Source organism: Dama dama, chromosome 32 (genome assembly GCF_033118175.1).
Source record: "Dama dama isolate Ldn47 chromosome 32, ASM3311817v1, whole genome shotgun sequence".
Classification (NCBI taxonomy): Eukaryota; Metazoa; Chordata; class Mammalia; order Artiodactyla; family Cervidae; genus Dama; species Dama dama.
In genome coordinates, this window is record NC_083712.1 from 41,881,502 (window position 1) to 41,889,011 (window position 7,510).

At 50.0% G+C, this 7,510-nt stretch overlaps 1 pseudogene; it reads left to right on the forward strand.

The window, feature by feature from the left end:
- The first annotated feature begins 6,711 nt into the window (after positions 1-6,711).
- LOC133050549 (small nuclear ribonucleoprotein Sm D2-like) lies at positions 6,712-7,058 on the forward strand (annotated as a pseudogene).
- Positions 7,059-7,510: the final 452 nt, after the last annotated feature.

The following is a 7,510-nucleotide window of genomic DNA, read 5'->3' on the forward strand; positions in this document are numbered from 1 at the left end:
CCAAGCCTATCAGGGAGCCTGGAGAACTCTTCAAAGCTCTTACAGACGTGGCACTTCCTGTTCACCCCAGATTTCTCCACATGCATTCCATCCTGGGTCCCGGACCTCCGGTCACTGGGTGTCCGCAGAGCACAGGTCCCCACCCCTCAGGGGGCCAGGATCTCCCCATCCATCCCCTCTGGGCACCCTTCCTGGGGACGGGTCCCTCCTGCCCTTCAACCTGAGAAACCCCCAGTGGGATCGGCCAGCTCCTCCCCTGCACAAGCCTGTACTTGCTTCACCCTTGGGGTGACGGAAGTCCAGCTCCCTCGAACACAGAGCCCCGCTGCCCCTGCGGGGAAGTGGGAAATCCTGCTCATTCCTTCCAAAGGCCCCCACAGCCTGGAAAACAAGAGGGGATGGATTCCTGAGTCAGGCGGTATGGCCAGCACTGTATGGGGGGAGGGGGATGCGCCTCCCCCCATCACCCCCAGAGGTGATTTCCCTGACTCCCTGCCTGATGGGGGGAAGCCTGGCATCCACTCTGATCTCCTCTTTCTGTTAGGGTTAAGGTCATCTTCCCTGACCCAGGGAACAGGGAGGGAGGCGGGCTGCTGTCAGGGATCCTTCCCGAGTGCTGTGCCCAGCTGCGGAGCTGCGTTTCTCTGGAGGAGGCGCCTTTAGCTCTGCACGGTCTGGGGTCACCCAGCCTGGTCACCACTGGGTGTCAGGGCTAACTTAACTAGTCGCAACCCGGTGCTCCGTGAAGCGGAGGGGTCCCATGAGGAAGGGAGAAGTGGGAAACACTTCTCACCCCAGGAACCAAGCCCCCCGAGTCTGGCAGCAATGAAGACAGCCAGCATGCTTGAAGGACGTGACCCAGTTCAGCAGGCTCCAAGGAGGGTCAGGCAGGGACACGTCTCCCCTCTGGACAGTCTCTTCCTAGAAACCTCTTCCCCAGCTGAACTGACTTACACAGTTTACAGGAAAAACTTCTGAAATAGGAGTTGAGAGACTTGAGCTGCTATCCCATTAAATGATCTTTGAAGATGACTTCTCTGGTCTGGTCCTCAGGTCCTCCATCATTTATCACGCTGCCGGTGAATTGAAGGCTCTTTATTGGTTGAGAAAGAATGTGGAGACAAGCAGAGAGGTTAAGAAAGTAAAGTGTTAGCTGCTCAGTCGTGTCCGTTTCCTTGCGACCCCATGGACTGTAGCCTGCCACACTCCTCTGTCCATGGAATTCTCCAGGCAAGAATACTGGAATGGATAGCCATTCCCTTCTCCAGGGGATCTTCTGACCCAGGGAGGGAACCCAGGTCTCCTGCATCTCAGGCAGATTCTTTACCGTCTGAGCCACCAGGGGAAGCCCTAAGAAAGTACAGTGAATGTTTATTTAAGCAAGAACTTCCCTGGTGGCTCAGAGAGGAAAGAATCCGCCTGCAATGTGGGAGACCTGGGTTGGATCCCTGGGTTGGGAAGATCCCCTGGAGGAGGGCGTGGCAACCCACTCCAGTATTTTTGCCTGGAGAATCCCCATGGACAGAGGAGCCTGGCGGGCTATGGTCCACGGAGTCGCAAAGAGTCAGACACGACTGAGCAACTTAGCACATCACAGCTTGCTCTGAGGGACAGCGGGCGGACAGGGGAAGAGCTGCTGCCCCAGGGCCCTTTGGCAAGCGGCTTATGAGGAATGTACAAATGAAAGGGCAGAATATTCACTGGGGAAGGGGTCTGGGGGTCAACTTCCCTGATTTTCATCCCAGCTGCATTTTCCTGAGGGGAGGAGCAAGTTTGTCCCTATTTAGCTTAGATCAGATGTGTCAAAGTGCGTCATGGGCGCTTCTTATCTGGAAGGCTAATCTTATAATGAGAGCACAGGGCACAGTAGGTTACACTCAGACTCAGGAGATGCCTGCCTTTCCCGACCTTTCTCCGTCCACCCCGGGAACCCTTATCAACCAAAAGGTGCGGCTTCCTGTCAGTCTGAAGGTCCCTGCTTCCGTTGTCTGCCTATGGATTCCTGTTGTGTATAACACTCGTGGTTTCCCGCCCCATGGCCCCTGCCCCAACTGCCCTAACAGTTAGAATCCCAAGTTCCACTTATAGTAGTTAGACATCACATTAAGAGAGATGGATAAAACCGCTGTGAAAAGTACGAAATACACAAACATAAATAGCAGGAACAGGACTTCTGTTAGGTTTGCGGGCTGGAGATAGTGAAGAACAGGGAAGCCTGGCGTGCCTCGGTCCATGGGGTTGCAAAGAGTTAGACATGACTGAGCGACTAAACAACCTCTTGTACTCAGATCTTTGCTCCTATAACAGGCTCTGCCCAGAGAGGGGAGGGGTCTCTGGAAGGATGCTGGGAAATTATAAGAACTTTTCTTGATACAAAATCAATGTCTCCTGCTCTGTCTTGACAGGAGAGGACAGACGACCACCTCCAGGCTTTCTAAACTCTCAACCATGGTTTCCAGGAGCTTTCAACAATTTTAGGCAGGGTCTTGAGATGATCCTGGTCCCCATCCCTCCAAAGTCCGCCAGAGACAGCTACCCACCCCGAGCTGACCCCCTTGAAGCCTTCCTCCTTCCCCGGTCATGTCCAGCCACGTGCCCAGCTCTGGGGAATAAAAAGAACTGATGGGGAAGGGTGTTGGCACCAGGGATCCAGGAAAGGACAGGGAACATTGGTTCCTCCAGCCAGAACAGACTTGGACTCTAAAAATAGTTTCGTGATGTAAACCCTTGAACAAAGTCTTCTTTGGCTCCAGGAATAAAAATTCTCCATTTGGAATTCAATCGAAGGCTTTGTTACAAATACTGTACATGACAGAACCTATGAATATCTCCAGCTAATTGCTCCCAGTTTTGTAATCTCTGTGGCAAGAATTCCAGCCAGGTCAATTACAGGGAGTGGGCGTGCTTGACGAGGGGGAGGGGGACCCAAGTTCCTGTAAATCAGGCCATGTTTGGCTTGGTACCCAACTCAGAAGCCCGTTGTATGACTGACTCTAAATGCTCTGCTCCCAGCCCAAACCTGTTGGATTCTCAGTCTGTCATGGTGGGGGTGGCAACACAGAATGCAGAGGGGACATGCACTTCATCCAAGCTTCGGATGAGGCACGGTCTCAGACGGCAAGCCAGTTTTCATGAGTTTGGTGAGATGCAAGAAGGGGTTGCTGAAAGCCCCAGCTGTATGCTTTGTAAATTGGATCAATCCAAACCTACCATCTGGTTCTTATTAGGGAAGCTCCAGGCCTGGGGTGGGGTAGGTGGCTCCATCCTCCCCAAAGGAGACCCAAGCTCCTCACCGTCAGAAACGACGGATATCGAGAATTCAGAAAATGGAGGCCAAATCATTTGGTCCATGGCTCTGGCCCAACAGAAGACTCACTTCAAATTTGTACCTGCAAGGGCCCCCCAAGTGTAAAACTTTATAAAAATAAGTTTGCATCACTTCTTCCATGATGTACCACCAGTTGGGGCTGAGTGACTGAGAATTATTTATCTGTTGCTCCAAGAATCATCTGAAACAGCTAAGGTTAGTGAAGGTTAATGATGTTAATGTTTAGAAATATTCTCAGGTTGGAGGGGGACACAGATCATCCCACCCACACATAGACCTAAGGGCAAGTTACACACAAGCAGAGCAGAGCGATACTTAACCCGGCTCCTTTCCTGTCGTTCAGTCGCTCAATCATGCCCGACTCTTTGCAACCCGGTGGCCTGTAGCCCTCTGGCTCCTCTGTCCATGGGATTTCCCAGGCCAGAGTACTGGAGTGGGTTGCTATTTCCTTCTCCAGGGGATCTTCCTGACTCTGGGATTGAATCCCATTGCAGGTGGATTCTGTACCATCTGAGCCACCAGGAAAGCCCAGCCTGTCTCCAGACTGTTCTTTAAATGAAGTTAGACATGGCCCTTCAGATCTTAGTCCCTGATTGTGTTGGTTTTGTTTGCTTGTTCGGTTTCTTTTCTTTAAAAAAAAAAAAAAAAACTTTTTATTTTATATTGGAGTGTAGCCAATTAACAGAATGGTGACAGTTTCAGGTGGGCAGCAAAGGGACCCAGCCATACGTAATATGTATCTGTTTTCCCTCCACACTCCCCACCCAACCCGACTGCCACATAATGCTGAGCAGAATTCCCTGTGCTATTCAGTAGGTCCTTGTTGATTATCCATTTTAAATATAGCAAAGTGTGCAAGTCCATCCCAAAGTCCCTGACTATCCCTTCCTCACATTCTTCCCCCAGCAACCAAAAGTTCATTCTCTGTGAGTCTGTTTCTGTTTTGTAAATATAAGATCGTTTGTATCATTTCTTTTTAGACTGCATGTATAAGAGATATCATGATATTTCTCTTTCTCTGTCTGACTTACTTCACTCAGGGTGACAGTCTCTAGGCCCACTGGTTTCTTTTCTAATTAATTATTTTTAATGTGCAATTTTTTAAGGGACTGTTATATTCCAGTACTAGGTGCTGGGAATTCAATAAAGAGCAAGACTGGCCAGGACACCTGCCTTCTTGGAATTTACCATCCAATTGGGTGGTGATGCTGTGAGAAGCAGAGATCCTCAGAGGGTACCAGGAGATGCTGCCTGGTAGATGGTGGCTAATTTTGTTTGGAGGTTTGACTTTGCTTTGTTTTGGAAGATTGGCCTCTGATGATGGTAGTTTGGGGTATAGTGCTTTCAATATGATCTTTACTTGTTATGTTCTTAATCAATGACATCTTGGGCCGTAACTGAAACCTCCTCTTGGCTAAAGCGACATGAATGATCCATCCCAAATTGCTTGGAAATGTCAGGAAGACAAGCTCATGGGCTGCTGTCACCAATTCAAGTCAGTGCTCGAGAATACCCATCAGTGACCTCTGAGGCCAAACGCCATGGATTGTGGTCACCTCTTCATTGCCAGGCTCTGCAGTGGTCCTTGGGGAGCACTCGTCTAGGAGACTGCCCTGAGCAGAGGTCTCTTCTTCAGGGTGATGACATCTTTGCAGGGATTGGGCTGGCACCTCACACCGAGAGTTTAGATCTAAAATGAAAGGCATTTAGAGGGAAGGTTTGCACAAGCCTTTTCTAAAAACATCAGCTACAGACGTGCAAAGAAGCTCCTTATGGGAAGCTGTGGAAACTGCAGGCTGATTGAACACTCCCCCCAGTGTTTTCTACACAACCTGGGGAGAAGCTGCTCTTGAGACAGCCCTGGCCTATACAGACTCTGGAGGCCACAGCTAAGAAATCACCATTTAACTAGACCTCCCAGGTTAACATGGCATTCCACCAGCCTTTCTCCCCTCCATGCCCCAGAGCCTTTCCTCTGGGCCTCCCAACTGTGCATCCGCTTCCTTGGAGTCTCAGAAACCAGCTTCCAGACAGAGGCTGAGCCTGGAAAGAGTGGCTTCCTGAGGGCACCATGTTTGACCAGCCATCACTGTGGCTCGCTCGTGAATGCAGTGTGGGCAGAACATGGGCCGTCTCCTAGGTTTCCAGTCCACAGCATCATCTACCCCTCCGTCTTCTGGAAACCTAGATGTGGGTTTTATTTTTAATTTACCTTCTGAGGAAAATCAGTTCCAAGCGTAGAATTGGCGGGATTCCTAAAAGCTGTTAATATTCATCCTTCACCATGTTATAAATCTTGTCTAATGCGTCCCCTTACGAGAGCCAAATAGACAAATTTCATATTCCTCTCTCCTTCCTCTTCTCCCTTCTTTCTTCTCTTCTGCCTCCTCGCCTCCCTCTCCCCGCTAGCAAGGGGGGAGTGCGAAGGGGCACGTGGGCCTCCGACTTTCTGTTGTGCGTAGGAATTACTCTCAAGGCAACAATTTTCCCAACAACGATGTAATTATGAAATATTACCCCAACACATTGGGTATTATTGAATGTGCCATTTCTGGATCCTGGCCAAAGGCTTTGGCAGAAACGGGACTCAAAGGAGGAGAGGAGGGAGAAAAATTATGCACACGTCTCCCTTTCCGCCCTGCTTTTGAATTAAACCACATGTAAGTTTTGTAGGCGCGCACAGCAGAAAGGAACAGCTCCAAACACATGTTTTGGAGCAGAGATCTTGTCTAGGGGATTTTGAAAATTAGCGGCTGAAACAATAGAACATGAAGTCAGGGCATGTGGAAGTGATTGAGGGCCGCTGCCATGTACAGTAAGAGCTGTTAATCAGTGCCTCACTACTGGCTGCTCGGAGACAGGATTTGAGTAAACACGGAGCTCTGCTCAATCACTAAGCCGAGGGTCGTGAGGATCCTGGTGTCAGGGATCCCATTTACCCTTGGGAAGGAGGTAGAGTTAATGACAACGACGAATTCCTTAGCAAAGCAAACCCTAGATGGATGCTCGAGCAGAAACCTCATCCACTGGGTAATAATTACATGTGCTCAGGGCTCCGAGGAGTCCTGGCACTGTTTCCAGCCTTGAGTACCAAGCCATCGCCAAGAAGCACCCCCAAAGCTAGGGTGTGTACAGTCTCCTCATGTTTCAGTCACTCACCCATTGGTTCATTTATGAATGCCTTCAATACGTATGTTCAAGCAGTACTGATTGTATAACCACTGTGAACACTTATTGTGGACCGTGTAAGAATCTGGTCTCTTCTCTGAAAAGACCTACTACCTCATGAACACAGAAAACCTATCATTATGACCAGCTAAATTAACAATAGAAGACGTGGGCTCTCCCTTGCTCTCTCTTCGAAAGGCCAAAGCAATGCGGAGATGGTAGTGACCGTGAGCCTCCTCAACAAGCCCTGGAGGCAGACGACCCTGGAGGAGCTGCAGGAGTGGGAGGAGGAGGAGCTGAATGTGGGGCCACTCTCCGTTCTCACAAAGTTGGTCAAGAACAGCACCCAAGGGCTCATCAACCGCCGGAACAACAGAACGCTCCTGGGCTGGGTGAGGGCATTCAACACATGTGGGAGAATTTGAAGGAGATGTGGACCCAGGTCCCCAAGAGTGGCAAGAAGTCCAAGCCAGTCAACAAGGACCACTGCATCTCAAAGATGCTCCTGTGCAAAGACTCGGTCACCATGGTCTCGCAAAACCCACTCATTGCTTTCAAGTAGAGGTCCCTGCCCTGCCATCAGATCTTGCCCCCTTGTTTTGTGAAGACCTGTCCTTTGTACTTGGGATAATAAAGTCCTGAGTTTAAAAAAAAAAAAAATAGAAGACGTGACATCAGGAAACATATATGGTGAAACGTAAAGAAATAATGCAGACAAGAAACTTTCAAGGAGTTTAGGAGAGGGTGCTGAGATTGCTGTGGTCCAGGATCACCTGAAAGGGATGAGGTTGGAGCCGGGCTGTGGATGGGAGGGAAGGAGGAGAAGAGGCACTCCAGGTGAGATAGGCCAGCCTGAGTGGGGGTGAAGTCCTTTTTCTTTTGCTTCATTCACATGTAAAAACCACGCAAAAGCTCCGCCATCCAGGACGGGGCTGAGGAGAGGAGGCTGACACTGACAAGCGCTGCCAGAAAGGATGACCAGTGATGCTTCCATTTGGGTGGGCCCTAATCTAC